Source organism: Ambystoma mexicanum, chromosome 1q, assembly GCF_040938575.1.
Source record: "Ambystoma mexicanum isolate Mex_15411 chromosome 1q, UKY_AmexF1_1, whole genome shotgun sequence".
In the NCBI taxonomy this organism is placed as follows: Eukaryota; Metazoa; Chordata; class Amphibia; order Caudata; family Ambystomatidae; genus Ambystoma; species Ambystoma mexicanum.
This window is the reverse complement of record NC_090922.1, coordinates 491,516,996-491,537,799: the sequence shown is the minus strand read 5'-3', so window position 1 is coordinate 491,537,799 and position 20,804 is coordinate 491,516,996.

The following is a 20,804-nucleotide window of genomic DNA, read 5'->3' as shown; positions in this document are numbered from 1 at the left end:
CTATGGAACAGGAGAAGGTTGACCTGAGGGCCTTGGACTAAGATGGTACCATTCACATACACATTAATGATGACCTTAGAAGAGTGGAATCAGGCCAGGAGGGCCTCCCACCTGGGGCCACCATTAATAGGAGAGGAGGAGAAGGGAGAGAGCACAGAGACCATATGTAGGATCCATAGGTCTGTCGAGGGAACGACAAAGAGGATGTCGGTGACAGTTTGCCTGGAGCAGGCACTGGTATAGGTGTCAGCGGTAGGGAGGCCTGGGCTGGAGACCAGGATGTCCTTTTTAAACTTCTTCCTACCAGATTTAGTGAGGACAGCAGGATAGTCAATAGAGAAGCAGTTAGAGAAGATATGAGAGATGGAGAGCACCATAGAGTAGGTAGGGAGAGGAGAGAAGGGAGAGCCCTAGGGAAGGACACAGCAGACGAAACAGAGAGGCGAGACAAGTTGAACAATTGGACAAGACGACAGATACTCAGATGTTAAAGACTAACACAATGCTCCCTAGGTCTGAGAATCCCGAGGAGGGGAAGGGCCTAGGTCTAACAATGCAATTTTAAATATTTCACAATGCAATTTTACAAACAGGAGAAAACACACCCAAGTTTGAGAGTCCTCAATAGGGGGGAAAAGGCCTAGGTTTCACAAGACCTAAGTTAGGGAGTCTGCTAGGTGGACAGGGGGGGGGCAGGGTAGCACGCAGGTCACCCCTGGAAGATAGCTGGCAACTGGCTTCCCCTGCAAACACCTGAAGACACAACCAGGAGCCGCCTAAATGGGAGCCACCCTTTGCCTAGGGGCCCTTAGCCGTGGGGCTGCTGGGCAGAGGGCTGCGCAGGGATGGTCTGCTAAGACCGGGCAGGCAACCAATCGGGACAGGGTGGCTGTCTGGGAGGCGGGAGGGAGAGGGAACAAGGAAGTGGCTGCAAGGAGTGGGATGAGGGAGCACAACGCGCTTGGAGCGCACAAATTAACAAAATAAACAGACAGAAAAGAGATAACACTACATTACTTAAGGGGCCAAGCTGATCAGCCTGCTATGTCCCACGCAGGCCAATGTCAGCTGCTTTCTCCTGCTCCACCGGCAATGAGGCGAGCGGGGAGAGCATCGGCCGTGTAGTCACTAGGACTACCAACACGCAGCCAATCAGGATGGCGGGGCTGGCTGGGAGGCAGGAGGGAGAGAGAACAAGGAAGTGGCTGCAAGGAGTGGGGGGAGGGAGCACAACGCGCTCGGAGCGCACAAATTAACAAATGAAACAGACAGAAAAGAGAGAACACTAAGTTACTTAAGGGGCCAAGCTGATCAGCCTGCTATGTTGCACGCAGGCCACGGTCAGCTGCTTTCTCCTGCTGTACCGGCAATGTGGCTCTTGGTTTTTGAAGTGGCTGGCTTTATTGTTGATTCTGCAGATTTTCCCAGAGTAGCGTGGATGGCAGCCACTGGTTACACATCTTCACATGAGACGCTGCCAGCCAGAATTTGTCTCTGGATAACGCAGCGGTTGATCCCGTGAGCACTTAAAATCATAAACATCACATCTACTGGAGAATCAGCGCATGACCATTTTCCACATTTGGGAACATTCCGTATTTTCAGGATGTCACCTCGGCATGGACACACAACAGTTGTGGACACCAGATGTTACAGTTGAATACTGGCTTTGACTTTCCGCCCTGCTGTGACACACATGTTCGCCACGACGTGGGTTCCTGTCAATAAAACCTGTCCCTGAAATTCCCCCACCATCGAGTTGGGGATTACTACTCCAAATCTGCCCTGAGGAAGTCGCTTTTGACATGTTGGCCTTACAGGTGGCCCGCCGAAAAGTAACCAGGTCAAGGCTCGATGGAACTTTGAGCTCCTTTGAGTGATAGCATCTTAGACCTAACAGACATTAGTAACTGTGGCTTTTTATGTAGGCAGACCTGTTAATTAACATCACTGTGAAAATGTATTCATTTCTTTGTTTCTTCATTGTTTGTCAAGCTTGTGAAAAAAAATGTTTTTGCTTTTTTGCACAAGTTGTATCACTAATTCATGTATGATTCTTTTTCACTATTTGTTGTTCATTTATTGTTCACTTTCTGCTCATGCATTTTCTGAATTTAAGAATGTTTGATCTTTTTCTTCATATTAGTTATTTTGTCAGAAACTCAATGTATTTAGTTTTCTTTATTTCAAACCACTAACATTGTGTTTCCCAAGCTCTTTTTACCTATTAATGAAATGTAGAATAAATTGGAAATATAAGTTTCTTTTCTCTTTATTTACTTCTTTTGATATCTGAGATACCGAATGTGAATATGAATTGGATTAAATTCATGATCTAGGTTAGAATTACTTTATACAGCCTTTTGGATTGTTTACGTGTTTATATTTTAGACCCCCACCATAGCTGTACCACTATTTGGGCAACCCCCTTTCTTTGTTATTGGCTTTCTTGTTCATGCCTCTTAAAAAAATCAGGGGGTTCCACAAGTGTAACATTTTGAGCAGTGACCATAAATAAGAATAGAAATAACAAATAATTTGTCTTTCTTGAATTCTATACAATAATTGCTAAACTCATTAAAGTTTTATTTCAGGACCACTTCAAAGGATGAGTCACTGATTTAGTCTGTTCCTTAACACCTCAAATTAACAATGCAGACAAAAACCTCAAAAGAGCATTTAGAGTAGAATAAGCATCCATTTTGGACTATATATTTTACTTTTTCGCAAGTTGCAGTTATAGCATGGTATTTTTCCTGACGTTTTCACTGTTATAATCATGACAAGATATTCCATCTCAGTGTCCTCGGTCACTTGAAAAAATCCATGTACCTAAAAGCTTGTGTACAATGTAGACATGTTTGACCATAGAACATAAAGTGTCCCTTGATTTCATTGTGCCACAATTCATTCTTTGTTGTAATATTTCTATCTTTCCTATCTCCACTGCATGCTGTTGAGATGTTTGCATTTATGAGGTAACGAGTGCCCAGAGTACGGGATGCCATGTCAGTGTGCTGCTATCCCTGCGCTACTCTAAATTCTTTAATACACAGTTAACCGCTCTCTCAATGGTATGTATTTTACCAACCTCCGAAGCCTGAAAAGAAGATCCACGCAGGCTTGACATGTGGCCAACTTTGCACTAGACCTGCAGATGAACTGGCATGCTGTTAAATCTCAGTTACCAGTTTAATGGAATCCACTACGGAGTGTAATTTGCTTTCTGACTTTGAGAACATTCAGACATGTAATTGCTCATTTTCCTATAGGCTGTGAGAAAGCTATAGCTGGTAAGATAGCTCAGTGGGTTCAGCGCTCGCTGCTGTGATGTGTGTGTGATCTGCAGGTTGCAGGTCTGAATTCCGGCAAGGGCAACTCAGCCTTTCACCCTGCTGAGGTTGATAAATGAGTACCAACACAGGTTGGGTGATATTGTATGCATATTTGTTCTCTGTAAAGCGCTTAAGCGTAAGTGCCAAATAATAACACATCATTATCCCTTGGACGTCTACTTGCATTCACAGTAATTTGGTAATATTGGTCTATACACACTGACATTAATGATACATAAGGTGATCCATTCTTGTATGAAATGTATATCACATTACACTGATATCGTAACCATATGTTTCATGGTGTGCTTAGGAGCAATGCTATATGATGCCACCTCCTGTTTTGTCAAGGGGTGAAATGTCGTGTTCCATCACTTCCCAAGATGTCATCATAGGTCAAGGGTCGTGTGATGTCACTTCCACTACCTCTGGCATTTTGGTGAAATGACATCCCTGTCTTTCCTAAGGCAAAAAGGTTGTGGTCCCAGTGTAACGATCAATTGGCATCTAGCAGTGGGCAGAAGAAAGCCAGGACACGCAAAAGAAATCTACCATTTTATCCATCAAGGCTATCAAAGACACAAAGCAGTTTGGGTTATCTTAATAACTAAACTCTCCTGACACTTAGGGAAGAACGTCTGGATTCTTCACATGCTGTATGCATATGTTCCACGGTGGAACGAGGACAGCAGAAACACGTACACATTGAAAAATAGGCCTTTTCTGCAAATAGATTCTTACATGCAAAGTCACTGAACATTACTACTCAAATTGTATTCCAGTGCTAACCAAAAAAGCCTAAATTCTCCAAACCTGCTCCCTTTGCCATTAGAATGCAGATGGGCCGGGGGATAGCTCACGAGCAAATGCACTTGTCTTGGCAACAAGTGATGCCGTGCAGGATGGGTTTCACTCCTGCCCTACTCACTGAAGCTGGAGGAGTACAGAATATGCATAGTATAACTCGCCAGCCAAAGGGACCAGTGCCATTAAAGTAAGCATCACGTGTACACGATTGGAATTTGCAGGTGGCACAAGATTACCATGGATTGTAGATCCTAGTACAGAACCTGCACTCCACAGATTGTCAAAGCACACACCACGCCTACCCTGTACCTTCATTCACCAAATTACTATGAGGGTTCACAGTGTTACATTCAATGCATCCAGAAAGGGCCTCCAAAACGCTATTTCAGCACACAGTCCCAGCGTCCAAGGCCTGCGACACAGCCTGCAAACAAAGAAACACAAGAAATGGAAAAACCATTGGCAACTGGATCCAGTTCCGCAGAATGTGATTCCTTTCATCAAAATGTTTTCTGGTCCTGGTTCGATAAAACGCTCCTGAGCTCATTTACTGAGAACCTCAGATCCATGTTGACTTTTCAGAACAAAAACCCAAAATGTGCTGTTTATAATGTACAAAAGATGTTTAAATGTTGCCAAAAAAGGAAGCCATTCTAAATTGTACCTATCCTGGCGTCAAAATAACTAGCCTGAACGGTATATTACTGACACGTGTTGATCCCTAAAAGCCACTGTACTAAAGTTGTACTCAATGTGTACTCAAGGCAGCAACTCTAAAAAAAAATCTTTTTTTCAACAGAGGGAAAACATTGATTGGCCCTGAAGTGGAACAGTGAGAGTTCAATACAGCTATAACCACTGCATTCACTCACAGCCATTATCCACTCTGTCTGCCCCAAACACGGGAATTAGCGATATAACCCTCCTCGTGCCTCACTCCGGGGAGCTAATTGCATTTCACCTTTTTTTAAGGGAAGTGGGCTCCACACGTGTTCCTTGTGCTCAATTTCCCAAAAATGAAAACAGAAAAACCCATAGCCTCCGTAAAAAGAACAGCAACCCTAAACCCATAGGGTAAAAATAATCTAATGCAAAGAAAAACAAGGTTTATTACATGCAAACAGGTCTGAGATGGTCCCATAGAACCGAACTGACACAGAGCTCTCCACCCCACAAGAGGTTACAAGTTATATAGTGAAAAACCACAAGTCAGCATACATAGGTTACAATGCGATCCCACCACCCCTATTGGCTACCACCCTATTGAACATTCTAATTCCCTGCCCTGGACCAGTTGGCCACACCTTATCTAAACCCATTCCCCTATTCACGTGGCCCACTATGCCGTCACCATTACATCCAAGGATTGGCTACTAAACACACAAGCTGCACCGCAACCTTATATTGACCTTATTAGCATCACCTCTGCTGCTCCTATACCAAATCACAGAACGTTCCAGACACGGCTCCCCCTTATCTCTTTCAGATCCCAGGTGCCCAGTAATGAAGTGACCAGGGCACCACTCTTGAGTCTGAATTTCAGGGATGTATTTGCTTTTGGTTAAGCATCTACTTGTAATTCAAACAGGATGACTGCTCCTTGGGTGAAGGCACTAGTGCTCAAACTCTGTGTCTGGTCCGTTGGCATCACAAAACCTCATTCTTTATTCTCGTGAATTTGTCCTTCAAAGGGTGCATCCCCACCGATCCTCCCCACAGCTAGCATTCTGTTCCCATCGCAATCAGGCCCTGTAGCTGGATACAATTAGCGTTTATCTGTGCACTGCGGGTATCTCTGACCTTGGCCTCTCTCCTGGGGGACAGAAAAGGGATTTTTCTTGGGGCTAAGCTAAATGGAGCCACAGTTCCACATGAAGGTCTGCATTCTATTCTGTTCATTGTGTGCTAGGCCTTAAAATCCAATATGGCGGCACCCCTGCCATGCTACTGTGCTTACCTCATTCCTGCCACAGTACCTTCCTGACTCCATCTACCACCTGCTTCAGCTCTCTCCTAGCACCTCACTGAAATACATAACTCTGTATACAACTCAAACACAGGGCCTATAACACTACCCTATCCATAACATCTATAATCGCAAAATTAATATATTTGTTGCTCTTTCTGTGTTGCTATATGTGGGTATCTAATATGTGTCAAAACTAACTACATGTGATACGTGACCCTTCTGCCGTGCAAAACTCACCCTGCTCCGACAGTGGTAAACTGTTTTGCCTGGCTGGGACACTTAAGTGCATCCCAACACCTCCATGGAAATAGAAAAAGAGCCAACTACCTTTTCTACTTCCAAGGCAATGACAGCGAGGGAGCGTGAGCCTATACCCCGGAGTAGGTGTTAGGGAGAATTCACTGTTAAGGCTAATTTCCCAAACCTAGTGAGTCCCCCAGCATCTTTGCTGGATTTTTACGGTTTATTTATTTCTCCTGCTAAGAGTGAAACTCTTTTTCTTCCACTCTTAGACATGATTTGAGATATCCTTTGACTTTGTAATGTGTTTTATGGGCTATGGGGTCTTTTACTCCATAGGGTTTCATTTGTTTTGTATATGTGTGTTACACAGCACCCTCAGTGCAGTAACACAGGGGTGTCATAGTGACCCCCAAACATAGACTCCATACCCTGGGACTGACTACTGTCTCCCAGGGCATGTAAAGTCACCATTGACTTTATTAGTCCAAATTTGTGAACAGAACCATAACAAACCATCATATTGTGGAAGTACTGGAAGGGGTTAATTAGATTACCCCTGGGCCTGTTTTCAAGGGGGCACTGTGCAGTCCCCCCTTGTCGAGTTTCTGGCTGGTGGCAGTGGTTACCACGCGAAATATTCCTTAAGAATATTTACTATGGGATTTTCCCATTCATTTTAAACGCACTGTTAAAGATACCGCTGGGTTATTTATTTAATATTTATTCCTCGGTTGGGTCTTTTTGCCAGGACTCGGTTTTAAAATGGCGTTTGTTTTCGCCTCTGTAACTTCAAACCCAAGTCGAGCCCTTTGTTCCACTTTTGGTGGGCTTCTGCACAGAAGCCTCCAAAAGTGGTGCCACTCTGTCTGGGTATACAGGATGTGTGGGAGGGGGGTTTAGGCACCCTGGACTGAGTTGCCTTGGCAACTCAAGTCGCACTCTTGTATGATTGGCCCAGTGGTGAGCCACCCGGATCACCACTTAGCATGTGTGATTGACAGCTAGGACTGGTGAATGGGGGTTTTCTGCATAAAAGCAGGGCTTTGGGGACTGGGACTTGAGACATCGCCACAGGACCAAAGAATCCGAAGAGGGAGAAGCTGAGCCGACCTGCAACGACGACACCACTGGTGGAGCCCTGCTGAACCGACTCACCACTTCTTCCAACGACCGAGGAGATCTTCATCCCGAAGAGTCTTCTTCCTTTGACTGGCGGGGATAACTAGTTTGCCCGCCTTTTCGCCTTCCAGGATCATCTTGTGGCCGCCTTGCCTGTGCCAAGCACCCCGCAACCGGATACCACGTTCTTCCACTACCGCGAATAAAAGGGTAGTACCTTTTAACCGGAGAACTCCGCGGCTGGTTTCTTCCCTGGCAGTGCAACGACCTTCAGCTTTCCTCCACGTCGAGACCCTCTCTTCCTCTGGATGACGCCGTGACTTGCACCCACTGCTAGGAACAACTGCCCCCCCTGGAGGATCCTCTCCACTTTAAAGGTACTGTGTCCGCCCGGCCTCCCTCGCTAAGGTCTGTATGGGTTGTCTCTTAAATCCTCAACTTACCACTTGGGCTGGCCATAGGCTGGCTGACTGAACTTTTCTGCGCTGAACTCCTTCCTTTTTAAACTCTCTGCAAGACTTTTCAAGCCTTTTAAACTGTGTGATCTTGGGCGCATTGGTGTTCCACTCTCTCTAAGAGGGAGCCGGGCCTCTGAACTTTTTGCTCACAAGTAGACTTTGACTTTCCTGCCTTGCTGAGTACTTCTAAAGTATTGTGTTGTGTGCTTTCCTAATTTCTACCTTTTCCCTCCCTTTTTTGATAACTTATTGGAGTGCCATCTTTAGTTAAGCGCTCACCTCTGTCTGGAAATAAGTGGTGTTAACTAAGACTTGTCTAATAAGGAATAAGGGAGGTGTATATATTTCTACGTGATTGTGTTTGGAACTTGCTTGCCATATTAGTGTTAGTGTATTTTACAAGTGTGTTTTTAAATAAATAATAATATACTTTTATACCCAAGCTCTGGTCAGTGTTTGCTTGTGTTACTGTATTTCTGTACCTAATGTGTATACTCTATATACTGTCTAACTCTTCTTGAGAGAAATCTGACTGCTCAGCCACAGCTACCAGGTAAATCTGGGTGGTACAGACTGCTACCAATTGGGTTTACTGCCAACACCTGTAGTCCTAAGCCTTTTGCAGTGGTCCCTAAGGGAACTGCACAGGTTTCTGCCTAACAATAGGAGTGGTAATTGTAAATTGGGGGGTGATTGCAGGTTCCAAATGACAAGGGTTTTACGGGACAAGTTGGAAAGGACTGGTGGGGCTGCGAATAAAGAAAATGGTGGACCTGGAAGAGGTGCCGAATACAGGATAGAATATGAGCAGTGATCTGGATTCACATGCTGATTCCTGGTCACCTGATAAATCGGTGCATCTCCTGAGGGGTGATAATGCATAGTCATGCCTATTTAGATAATTACATTGCTGAAAAATTTCCATCTGTGTAAGACTTTGTACTCCCTCATTACGAGATTGCCAGGAGGCTGCCCTACCAGCAAGCTCGGCTTACCATTTCCACTGCCCGATATCCCGGTAATGCCGGGATATTACAGGCAGCGGCGGAACGGTAAGTTCCCATTCCTGTGGAGTCGCATAGGACTCCACGGGAATGGGAACATTGAAGCACCGGCACCGTTGTTAATGGTGCCATTGGTTCAGTGATGTATTTGCCGGTAGGGACCTGAACTACTGGCAGCACAGGCCTGCTGGTAGTTCACAGTCCCTACTGGCAAACACTGAGTGAGCCAGTCAGGAAAAGGTGCCGGTAACATTACTGCCACCATATTTCCAGACGGACTTACTCATAATGAGGACCCATATATTTTATTTCTTAGCAGAATGTGTTTAAATCATGGCCAGCAGGTATCTCTATTCTATCTTTGCGTCTCCATGCTGTTATCCCAGATAAAGCAAGCCAACATGGGAATTTGAAATACATATTTTAAAATCCAGCAATTAAATTTGTTTCCCATATTCAGATCACCAATCTCATCACCCCTAAGCACAATATTATAAAATGCACCCCAAAAGCATAGGTATGTACCCCTTTTGATAATGGACACAAATATTTAACCCCGATTCACTAAAATAGTTTTTAACTTGCGCGTGCCAAGTGCCCCTGTGTCACATATTGACCCTGGACTTTAGACAAATCTCTCCAGAACAGCAGCACTCACCTTAACACACAGGACCGGCGCATAGCTTCTCAATATAAGTGTTAGGGCAAGGATTGAATTATTGTCATTTTGTTTACTTTAGAAATAATTTCCTGACAAGACAGTAGCAAGCAAATGTGTAAATCAAACTCATACCAACACTGTTAATTTACCGCAAACTGTTAAGGCAGAGTGCACATGACATGGAGAGAAACACAGGAACACAGCTGTGTATAAAAACAGTCACCTGCAGTGTTATTCACAGTACCATAGCGGTGAAGAGTATTATTAAAATGCAAGGGAAACAGGGGTCAACTGGAACTATGCCGGATGCTGCACTTAGTGTTCAGAATTCTAAGAGTCCAGGGTTCTAAGAGTCCAGAGTTCAGTGAGTCCAGAGCACAAACAATCCCACTCCGGAAATTCCAGCTCAACGAATAGAACCACTTCAGTGTGGAATCAAAATAGGGAAGACAATATCAAATATAAAATGTATGTTAACAAATCCTAAATTACTCTGCTGTAAAAGAAGATTTGAGATGTATGTGACATGTAATGGTCTCCAACCTGTGGCTCTTTAAATGTTGTGCACTGCAACTCTCATGATCCCTCACTACTAACTATGCTGGCTGGCTAAGTCGGATGGGAGTTACAATCTAAAACAACCGGGAAGCCTAAGGTTGCAGAACCCTGCCTGAAAGAGTGTAAAGTACAGCACATTAAGTGTCAACTCCTAAGAAGAGAACTCCATGAGACCACTTCTTTATATCCTGGTGTCAACACGGATATGTTAAGGAGACAACACAGAGAATCATCAAGGTTAGAACCAGGGATGTCATTTCACAAAAAATTCAGGGGTAGCGGAAGTGAAATGTTCCATGCCCTGGTTTGATAAGTGAGTGCCGTCTTTGTGAAAAAGATCCGGGTCACCCAGGGTAATGGCCGGGTGTTTTATGAAACCCAGCCCCCTTGCTGTACAGAATTTCTCTTTCCCCCTGTTGAGTTTTCTTCTAGCAATGTCTACAGATTTGTAACAGTGTGCCCCCTGCCATTTCTTTCTGGGTAGGATGGCCGAGAAGTACATTTCTGTTTCCCTCCAGTTGTGGGAAATGCCCGTTAGGGAGGAGCAGATTTCTTCGAATAAGTTTCTCCTTCCTGTGTTAACCAGATCATTGCCCCCTAGATGAATTATCAGAAATTCTGGCGGGTCTCTGTATGCGACCAGCTCTGCTAATGTTTCGTGGATGTCGGCCCACCGGAGGCCTCTGTAACCCCACCATGTGGCAATGGTGTTTCTAAAGGGCGGACCTTCTTTGGTTTCTCCAACCCATCAGCCTGTCCTGAAGACGAATGAGTGGCCGACAATCCATGCTGATTTGAGTGAGGTCTTCCCTTCGTCTGTTGTTTCTGCAGGGGGGGGAGAAAGAGAGAAGAAAAGGGGGGGATTGCTATGTTAGCTGTGGTCTGATGTATCTTTTGTAGCAATCTGACTTCCATCCCCCTATGTTTTTTAGCTGTAGTGGTGGCAGCACCTATTCTAAACGAGTGGGTGCCAAAGCCCTTGTGGTCCCACCCTCCGTTGCTGATTGCTTTCATCAGCACCCCTTTAAATTGGTAGCGGTTTAGTGCCGACGCATCCTTGTGGATTAAAAACCTCCCCCCCACCTTGGGCCTTTGTGCGTAATAAAGGTTGGTAATACACACTGGGCAGTTTGTTACGTCATCAATACAACAAATGTTGATGGTTCTTTTGGCCCCAGTTTTCAACTGCTGGATTTCTATGTTGACGCTGTCTTGTCTGACCCTGACCTCCATAACGCCTAAACCGTTTGTGGCCTTGGTGCTGGAGGCAATGAGCTCTCCCACCCGGAAAGCCCCGAAGTAGGGCAGAAAAAATGCTGTTTTGAATAATACGATCTCATATGGGTGCCAGCATATGGCTTCCAACTGGTCTGCTATTTTTACCAGTTTGTAGAAATCAAGGGGGCGGCGGGTGTCAACCTAGGGCCCTTCCACTCTGGCCCATACTTTCATAGTGTAGGAAATTAGGGCGTTCTGGGTGGGATCTGAGTCACCCCGTAATTTTGAGAAATATGAGATTGCTACTAGGTGTCTTTTTGCCCAGTCTCTCTTAAAGCCCCGCTAATGCGCCCATTTTAAGAATATTTCTATGTCTTTAATCGTTATTAACTTGACATGGCTTAACCCTGTGGCTCTAAATACTGTTTGCAAACACTTACTGTACTGAGTTGCAGTAGTGATTGCCAGTGCTCTCTCTGCCATCTCTATTAAGAAACCTGAGCCAGGGTTCGTATTTTCTATGGGCAGCGAGTTGTTGGCACCTGTTTTAAAGGTGCCTGTATCATGTTGGACATCCCGGCCTGGACACTCTGGCGCTGGCGTTGATGCCGGTATTTTGTTGGCACCCCTTTTCGAGGTGCCTGCTTCTTGTTGAGCACCCCGGCCATTGCTCTTTGGCACTGGCGTTGATGCCGTTATTTTTGTATTCCCATTATTGCCCAGCATTCTGCTGGTATTGGCGTAGTGGTATCTGTTCGTGGGCGTGCAGCGCTAGCTCCCGGATTCGTGGCCAATGAAAGCGAGATAAAGCATCTGCAATATTATTGTCTGCTCCAGCGATGTGCTTCGCTTTGACCACAATGTTTTCTTGTAGTGTGACCGCTGTAATGGCTCGTAGGACTTTCAGCACTAAAGGGCATTTAGGGGATCTCCTGTTTATGGAGCCTACCACGGCCATGTTGACGCACCAGACCAAGAGTTCCGTGTTAGCTAGCTGCCTGCCCCAGAGGTGTAAAGTAAGCCAGATGGGAAATATTTCTAGGATGGTGATATTTTTTGTCCACCCTGCAGCTTGCCATGTTATGGGCCATTGTCCTTCCACCCATTCTGAGTCTAGTATGGCTCCAAACCCCCTGCTCCCGGCTGCATCGGTGAAAAGGACCCTTTTTGCCGATGTGTTAAATGGCGTACGCCAAAGTGATGTCCCGTTAAAATCTTTAAGGAAATTCCCACAAATTTCCAGATCTTGTTTCACCTCTGTGCCTAGTCGGATGTGCAGGTGGGGTTTGGTGTAAGATTTGATTTTTAGTTCCAGACTTCTGGAGAATACCATTGCCTGAGGGATAATTCTCACTGCGAAGTTGAGGCTTCCAGCTAATGACTGAATTTCTTTTACCGTGCCTTTGTCTTTTGTTGTCAGGCTTTGTATTTTCTCCAGGAGTTCTGCTATTTTTGTTTTCGGAATTTTGCATAGGCCCCTAACGGAGTCTATTTCAATGCCTAGAAAAATGATGTTGGTGGCTGGTTTGGTCGTTTTATCTGCTGCCAGGGGGATGTCCCACTGTGCGGCCATTTCTTCTAACTTCGCCAGGGCTCTGCTGCATTCTTCAGAATTTGCTGGTCCCATTACCATGAAATCATCGAGGTAGTGAACTATTTTGGTCCCTGGTCTCTGTTTTTGGAAGGCCCATTGAAAAAAGAAGCTGAATTGTTTGAAAAGGGTGCAGGATACTGCGCATCCCATGGGGAGGCATCTGTCTACATAGAATTTGTTTTTAAAAGTAAAACCTAGCCATTGCTGGGAGTCTGGGTGAACTGGCAGTAATCTGAAGGCGGATTCAATGTCCAGTTTGGCCATCAGGGCGTTTGTGTCACATTCTTGTATGAGTCTTACCGCCTCTTGGAAGTGCGTGTATGATACCGCGGATTCCGTATGCGTCGATGCCGTCGTTTAGCGATTGGCCCTTAGGATAGGATAGATGATGAATTAGCCTCATTTTCCCGGGTTCTTTTTTGGGGACCAGTCCTAGGGGCGATATTGTGTACTCTTTGAGAGGCATGTGGTCCCAAGGTCCTGCAATCCTGCCTAGTAGTAATTCCTTCTTAATTTTGCTTTCCACCATTTGCGGGTTGTCCCTGGCTGATTTCAGGTTATTTGGAACATTCTGAGACCCGATGCCTTTGAACGGGATGATAAAACCCTTGGTGAAACCCTGCCGGATTGCTTCAATGTTTTCTTTGTCTGGGTAATTCATTAGAGCCTCTCTAAAATTGTTTGGATTGATGGGGGTGCAGCCCGGTGCCAAACATAGGGTTGGCAGGGTGCATTTGACGCTATTCTTTTGTATTTTTGGCTGGCAGTCTGGTGCAGTTGCTTGCTGCGTGGTCACTGTTGCAGTTTGTGCATGTGTGTTTTTACCAGCATTCTTTTCCCCATGTGCACAGGTTTTTTCCAAAGTTCTTACATGGGATGTTGGCTTTTTGAGAATGGTTTTTGTTCTGCCTGTGGGTATTAGACTTAGCCGCACATGGCTGATTCTTCCGAAAGGGCTGTTCCCCTTTTTTGTCGTTTTCATTGTCGGAGAATCTGGGGCCCTGTGAGTTTTTGCTATTTTTGGGAGTTGTCTCTGCGGTCTCTTCTTCTGAAGGAGGCTCTGCGTTTAACATGTATAAATCGTTCTGGACCTTGTCCCATTCTATGGCTGGCCTCTCTGACATGCTTCTCCTGAATCTAATATCATATGCTAGCCAAGTCTTCCCTTTTTGAGCGATTTTTACTTCTCTGATTTTATCGACGTATGCCCATAATTTTCTGCCATCATTGGGGAATTTTTCTTCATAAATAGTTGCCAAAATGGCGAAAGCCTGTAGCCAGTTGTCCCAATTCTATTTTACCTGGGCGTTTCTGGCTATGACTTTCTCTTCTATCTTTTTTAGATCCCTAAAAGCATCTTTCCCTTTGCCTTGGGCTTCTATAAGTGAAAAGATTTTGATGAACTCTTTCGCCCATATGGCTTCTTTAATTGTAATGTCAATGTTCCATGCTAAGCACCTTTTGTATCTGTTCAATATTTCTGTTTGAAAAGATTTAAGTTTTAGGTCTAATTGGGTACTACTAATCATTACCATGTCCGGTGGGTTGTTGTTGCTCGCTCCTGCCTGTCCTGGGGTATTTGCATTGGGGATTGACCATGCTTTTAAAGCACCTGTTGTGTCAGGAGCTGCCATTGGTGGCATGGGTAAAACTGTGACGGCTGCTGTTGGTGTTGTTGGCACCTGTATTATTGGTGTTGCTGGGACTGGTGCTGCTGTCGCTGTTGCTGGTGGGGGGTGGTAACCGTGATGTCCGGTACTAGTGGTATGGTGGGGTTTGCATGCCTGGACTCGGCTGTGGGAAGTGCTTGTTTGCTCCTAATTTCTAGCAATAATTGCTGCATCTCACTCATGTTCTCGTATAATTTAGACCGCTTTTTGTTAACTTTTCCCATGCCTTCTGTAGACTTCATTTTCTTTGATGGTGTTGTCTCGTCCACTTGACTGGTTGGTATGGGGACCCCTTCTTTTAGTTAGCCGTACATATTTTCTCTGACCCAGGCCCAGCCGTAATGCTCTGCTGCCTCCATGGCTGCCAGCAAGTTGGGTGATTTGGGTTTCTGCAAAGGTGTTGGAGGTTCCTGTGATTTTCGCTTGGGACCCATGATTTTTTGGCCTGCAAAGCTGAAAATGACCCGGCCGCCTGCGTCTGGGCGCTTTGTTTGTTTTCCCCCCACGCTCACTCGTGCCGGCCTTGGATCTTGTTTCTGCACGCATACTCCCCGGGGATTCTTCTGTTTCAGCGAGGTTTTCGCCGCTCGCCTGCAGTTAAAGTTTCTGAACAGTGCAATGTTCAAAGAGGGGAGAAAAGACACTGCATATGCAGTGAACTTTTAAAGACTGCTAAAGAAGCAAAATGTGGAAGACGCTGAGTGAACAGTGAACCTCCTGTTAGTTTGGGTCCCCGTTCAGGGTCCACAAACCGATTGTGTTTTCTTAGAGCATTCTGCTTTTATTTATAAGACCCAGGGGAGCTGTGGGTCTTTGATGTAGAGTATAGTAGTGGGGGCTGTGCGCCAGCCCCCGGCCGGAGAGCCGACATGTCTGGCCCCCTGAGAAGGGGGCAGGTCTTTGAACCTGGGCCCTGCCTGACTGTTGGATTTCCTTAGGTTGCTTGGAGGAAGGGTGAGGCGATTGTTCAAACCTCACCCTTCCTCGGCTTTGTGTGACAGAGACTGCGTGTCACTGCAGCATGTGGGGGAGAGGAGCAGGCTTGGGAGCGGGAGCTGCCCCTCTCCTGGCCTGCCGAATGGTAACTTCAGTTACCCTGCCTCACCTTGGGCAGCCCTGCGGTATTGCCCACACCTTTCAATTTGCTCAAGTGCAAAACTTTGTGAATTAGGCCTTGTGAGCCAATAAATCATACTGTCTCACATTTACTAGTTCTCTAACGCATAAAGGCAAATCTCAGAGGCAGAGTCAGACAGAAGGAGCAATGGTGGCGAGACTCTTTACGGTTAGATTGACTGGAGTGTGTTGCGACTCACAGGGAGAAACAATGTCTTCTGTACTCTTGCTTCTGCTGAATTGGTGAATCCTATGGACAGACCTGCCCAAGATCTTTAATCCGATTGGCCAGGGTAAATTTTATGAAATAGTCAAAGGTTTGGTAGCAATGTTCTTCCTAAAAGCCGTTTTTACGCCTTGAATATCTGCAGATGGATACAAAACAAAATGTAAAGCTTTGTCCAAAATGGTATCAGTGCAGGTTGCATTCTGAGCTCGAGGGTGATTGTTTCAGGCTCTGGGTCCCAAATGATAGTGGTCAGTGTACCTTGGAGAAGTTTGAAAGCATTTAGTCCTCCATTTTGACACATCTCTTGCACGCTTGCAAACGTAGAGTGGCATCATTTTATATAGAGGGTCATTCCTAGTTGATATTCATGTGGCATTACCGACAGGCGTTTGTGGGTCCAAAAGTGCAATGCTCTGTGCCAACATGGTGTTAAGGCGCCCATAGTGGCATATATTACCAGCACCAGACATATGGAGAAATCTTGCTATATGACAATGCATGATTCTACCACCACAGTAGCAGTTTCTCCAATCACTGTTAAAAATATGTACTACCCTTTGTTTTTAAACAATGTGTTGCTAATTAGAGAAGTGCACATTTAAATTCCTGTGACAGAATTTGCATAATTTAGGATTCTGACTTTCAAGATATCAGGGAATAAATAAAAATGTTTTCCTAAAATACTGCTGTCGAGAAGATTTCCTCAGCAAGCCATATGTGTGGCATATACTCACAAAAATATAATTTACAAAATTCAACTCACTGACTGAACTTTCACAATTATTTTATTAAGTATGGCAGACACCAACCCAGTTTGTGTATGCAGAATGTATGAGGGGAGCTAGTTACAACCCCGAATGTTACCAGCACCATGCAATGATGCACAAGAGACATCGAGGAGTGATATTGTAAAAAATGCAAATTGCTTGTCGGGAATTGCCGATGTTTGCAATCACAGGGAACCGCATGCAAATTCCATCACTCACAAAGTAAATTGTAATCACAAAGAATATGTGAAAGGGAAGTTGCCTTCATTCTTCACTTTTACTCTTCACTTTCTGAGAAATAAAACACTGCATGCAAATTATGCTTTGCAGGTGTTTTACAAGGGATTCCTAAGGAATCCAACTGTATTTACACAGTGTAAATTCCAGGCTTAGTCCATAGGAAGCCTTTGGTTTTACACCTGCATGAAAATAAATCTCATGCAAGTGTAAAATCAGGTGCTCTTCCGAGACGGAGGTGAAAAGCGAAGCCGCATACACACTGTGCATGAAAATGGCGCAGAACATTCAATGGAGGTGTAAAAGCCTCGATTGAATGCACAGCCCCTCGAAAATGACCACCAAAATATCTGAAGGGCCCATCGTCCTGGTGTATAGAACATGAATTTTGTTATTGGCCTAACAGCCAGAAGTATGATGTAAGCATGTTTAATGGATACCATAATCAGGCTAAACAAATCTAATATCGGAGTTTTTAAGGTGCCTAATGCATGGTCAAATGGAGAGGTGAGGGAATAGAGGGGGCAATGGACAAGTTTAGGTTTATTTGAGAGAATAATCTCTAATGGGTCAAACTATGGGGCATATAGAGAACTGAGACAGTTGCTGTCCAAATAGAGAGATTTATTTAGGGAATAATAGCTACCTTACAGGTCTCCCCACAATTGCACTCCATTACATCCTTTTTCTTTTCGGTATAATATACTTTCTTTTTTTTGAGCAAGACATAATGGGAGATTTATTCAAATTGGGTGGCTGTTAGTTGTTTGCGGAAAGGCCGCCTGGCTTCTTCTTGTCTTAGGGCTTTGGGGGAGGACGTTCCAGGCTGAGGCTGCAAGGGAGGGAAAAGATGTTCCATTTCCCCTGACACGGTTGAGCTTGGGGCACCCCAGTAGTCAGCTGTTGCTAGATCTAAACATTCTCTGAGGATGGTAGTTTATTACCTTCTTTTTCAGGTAGGAGGGGGCTTTACTGTAGACACACTTGTTTACCATGGTGAGGATCTTGAAGCGTACTCTGGAGTTTACCAGCAGCATACAGAGGTGTTTCCTATGCTCGGAAATGTGTTTGCTATGGCTCATGTTTTTAATTATACAAACTGTGCGGTTCCGGACTTTTTGAAGTTTGATAGTATTACCTTTTAATTGCGTCCTCCAAGAGCGATTTGCAATAATCGAGTCGGGAGAGGATTGAAGCTCTGGCCAGGGTTTCACAATGTTTCTCGGAAACTAAGGTTTTGACTTGCCTGAGCAGTTTCAGGTGGTATTGCGTGGTCTTCACTAGGTTGTTAACGTGGGTGTCAGAGCTCAAAGAGGAATCCAGGTAGGTACCCAGGATTTTGACCTTGCTCGGAGTCGGGATGGTACAACTGTCAATCTCGAAATGAGCATAGCAAGGGTTCAGTTTTGATCTAGCGTGTTGTGGGCCAAAGAGTAGAAGCTCGGTCTTGGATTTATTTAAACACATCTGATGTATAGCCATCCACTGCTTACCCTCACGATAGATAGTGTTAAGTTTGGTGGAATCAAGGTCATAATCGCCATCTAGGGTGAGCAAGAGTTGAGTGTCATCAGAGTAATTTGAGAATTGTGCACTAGTCTTAACCAGCAGATCACACAGTGGCTTAGTATATACTTTGAAAAGTGCTGGACACAGGCAAGCTCCCTGGGGAACTCTGCAGCAGATGGTGACAGGATCTGAGCCGGAGTTGCCCCAGTGCACTGTCGAAGCCCTATCAGATAGATAAGATTGGATCCATGATATAGCTTAGCAAGAGTATATGCAGACCCTTTTGAGTGTTAAAAGAAGGATGTCATGATCTAGCAGGTGGAACACCGTTGACAGATCCAGTAGCACCAATTGACCACACCTGTTGTTATCGACCATATCAAGCATATTGGTTTGAAGGTCCAACAGGGTTCTCTCAGTGTTATGGTGGGCCCTAAAACCGGACTGCCTAAGATGTGGAATGGAGTGCTGATCTAGAAAGCTTTGATACTGCCTGGTGCTGATTTTGTCCACCATCCTCAGAAGAAAGAAAGAGTTGGTGATAGGTCAGAGGTTGGCAGTGTCTTCTGGACTGAGCACAGCTTACTTAATAAGGTGCATGACGGTTACTTCTTTAATATAGTCAGGGACTATATTGTGTTTGAAGGAGGAGTTTATAAAGCGGGAGAGAAAAGGGGCAAAACACATTTTATTGTCTAAAATGAGCTTAGAAGGTAGGACATCCCCAGGGCAGAAAGTGGGGTGCATGTTCATGAGGGCCTCCATTAGTTTGGGAGTGGTAATAGCCTTAAAAGAAAAGGCAGGATGTTTTGCTGCCTGTTCTAGTTTTTCTAGCCCTGGAGTGGTCTGGATAGTGCAGACTGGGGAGACTTTGGGATTCGTTTGGGAGTTAGACTTTATTTTATCCCATGAGGCTACAGTTTTGTCTGTAAAGGCTCACTGCACCCTATAACAGTCTTTTTTTGTGAGCATTAATGTTGGATTTTAGGTTTCTCACGCATTTTCAGAATTTTGAACAGTTGTTTGGGGCAAATCTCGGCGTTTGCTATTTATTCTTTTAAGAAATTCTTATTGGTGTCATAGATGGGCAAACCTTTCCAGATTGCTTTAGGGTGATGGGATTATTTATTTTTAAAATATCTTTATTTTTTGATGACATGCGAAAAACAAGTACATTACATATGATGTAGAATACACATTATTTTTGAGTCCAGGAGGGACAACTCTTTCAGTGAGTCTCAGTATGGGTACTGGAGCACGAGTGGGCCATTTCTTCTCTCTCGGGGTTGGTGGCATTGCTTATCCTGGGGATGTTCCATTCGGGTCGGGTTCCAAGTTGAGTGATTCACTGTCCGATGAGTCCGGGACTGGCCTCAAGTAGTTCCGCAGGGGGGCCCATAAGCCCATTTGATCTGCAGGCCGCCGTGATATTTCTGAAGTATGACTCCTCGGTTTCCTGTACGTATACAAGGTCTTTCAGCCATGCTCGTCGAGTGGGGGGTATTTTAGATTTCCACGCTCTGAGGATATTTCTCTTTACGATCATTCCCGCCACCGCAAAGAGCCGCCGCGTTTTAATTGGGACCTTCCCTATGTCTCCCAATAGGTATTTCAGGGGGGTAGCTGGGATCTGTAGGCCAATGATATCACTCACTGTTTCAGCCACCTCTATCCAGAACTGTTTTATCACCGGGCAGTCCCAATACATGTGAAAGGAATCTGCTGCTAGGGTCTGAAACTTGGGACATTCTGGCTTCAATGTGGGGTTAGTTTTAGCTATTTTGCTAGGTGTGATGTGTAAGTGATTCGGTATCTTAAATTGAATCAGTCTAAAGTTTGCTCATATTGAGACAGATTTGGTGTATTGGCAGTATCTTGTCCATTGAGTTTCTTTTGTGGGGGCTCCCAGGTCTTTTTCCCATTTAGCTTTCATCATGTTTTTAGAAGGGGTGTGTCGTGGGGCGGCCTGGTATAGTGTGGAGATGCCTCCTGTGAAGCCTTCTGGTGTCATGATTTCAGTGAGGAATGGGTGTGTGGGGGGGATTTCCGGGAAGGAGGGCCACTTTTATTTACATGCTGCCTTCAATATGTGGTATTGTAGCGATGTTATTAGCCCAGTTCCCACTTTTGCTCGAACGATTTCCAGAGTTGCAAACTTCCCTTTCGAATATAGGTCTCCCACTCGCATTTCTTTCCCATGATCCCATCACATCTGTAGGGCTGTGTCTAAAGTAGGTTTGAGGTCTGGATAATGCCCTAGTGGGGCATGGGACCAGAATGGGTTCTGGCATCCTACACTGTCAAATATTC